General features: G+C 36.8%; 1 non-coding gene across 1 annotated transcript; it reads left to right on the top strand.

Moving 5' to 3' along the window:
* Window positions 1–729: 729 nt before the first annotated feature.
* On the top strand, window positions 730–836 carry LOC139860664 (small nucleolar RNA R71). Its single transcript, XR_011763294.1, has one exon. It is a non-coding gene; the product is annotated as a small nucleolar RNA R71 (small nucleolar RNA).
* The last annotated feature ends 421 nt before the right edge of the window (window positions 837–1,257 follow it).

Below are 1,257 nucleotides of genomic sequence, written 5' to 3' on the forward strand. Positions count from 1 at the left end.
GCTAGGTTACTTACTTCTTGTTCCAGATTTTGAATAGAAGCTTGTTGATTTCTAAATGCTTGAGCATTTTGTTCATTAGTTTGTTTCTGAGATATAAAAAACTGCGTTTGAGATTCAACTAGCTTCGACATCATATCTTCTAAATTTGACTTTTTATCATCGGTTTGTGGTGGTTTATTTGGAAAAATAGGTCTTTTCTAATTGTAAGTATTATTAGATACTTGTTGATTGCTAGGACCTTGTTGGTTGTTGTATGGAAAATTTCGATTATAATTCTGATTTTGATTGTAGTTTGGTCTTGGTAGTTGATAATTATTTTGATAATTATTTTCAGGCCTTTGATTCATGTATGAAACATTCTCTCTTTGTTCCATTGTTTGTTCAATACTGAGACAATCTTTTGTCAAATGTGGTCCTCCACACTGCTCACAACTAATTCGTATTGCGTGAATATCTTTAGTCATCTTTTCCATTCGTCTCTCGAAAGCATCTAACTTTGCGGAAATGGAATCAAAGTCATGGCTAGAATCGGCTCTAGCCGCTTTAGATGAACGAAGAATATCTTTTTCCTGGTGCCACTCATGTGAGTGGGAGGCTGTGTTATCAATAATTTTGTGAGCTTCAGTTGAGGTTTTCTTCATAATGGAACCACCAGCTGCTGTGTCGATGTCTTTTCGTGTAGCAACGTCGCATCCTTGGTAGAATATTTGCACTATTTGATAAGTGTCTAAACCGTGTTGAGGACATTCTCTCAACAACTTTCCGAATCTTGTCCACGCCTCATATAATGTTTCATTTGGCTTTTGCGTGAACGTAACAATTTCTCCTTGAAGTCTCACGGCTTTAGATGCCGGAAAGAATCTTTTAAGAAATTTCTCAACTAAAACATCCCATGTATCAATTGCCCCTTCAGGTAACGATTCTAACCAATCTTTGGCTTCTCCCTTTAAAGTCCAGGGAAATAACATGAGATAGATCTGTTCATCCTCAACTTCTCTGATTTTAAATAGAGTACAGATCCTATTAAAGGTTCGAAGATGTTCGTTTAGATCTTCCTTTGGCGCACCACTAAATTGGCACTGATTAGTTACCATGTGTAGGATTTGTCCTTTGATTTCATAATCTGACGCATTAATGTCTGGTTGAGTAATGGCATGACCTTGGCCAGTGCGTGTAGCTCTCATTCGGTTTTCCATACTTAGAGGTTCCTGATTTTCCATGATTGAATTTGTTGAATCTGAATCACTAGAGGATTAT

The sequence above is a fragment of the Rutidosis leptorrhynchoides genome, chromosome 7, assembly GCF_046630445.1.
Source record: "Rutidosis leptorrhynchoides isolate AG116_Rl617_1_P2 chromosome 7, CSIRO_AGI_Rlap_v1, whole genome shotgun sequence".
Lineage (NCBI taxonomy): Eukaryota > Viridiplantae > Streptophyta > Magnoliopsida > Asterales > Asteraceae > Rutidosis > Rutidosis leptorrhynchoides.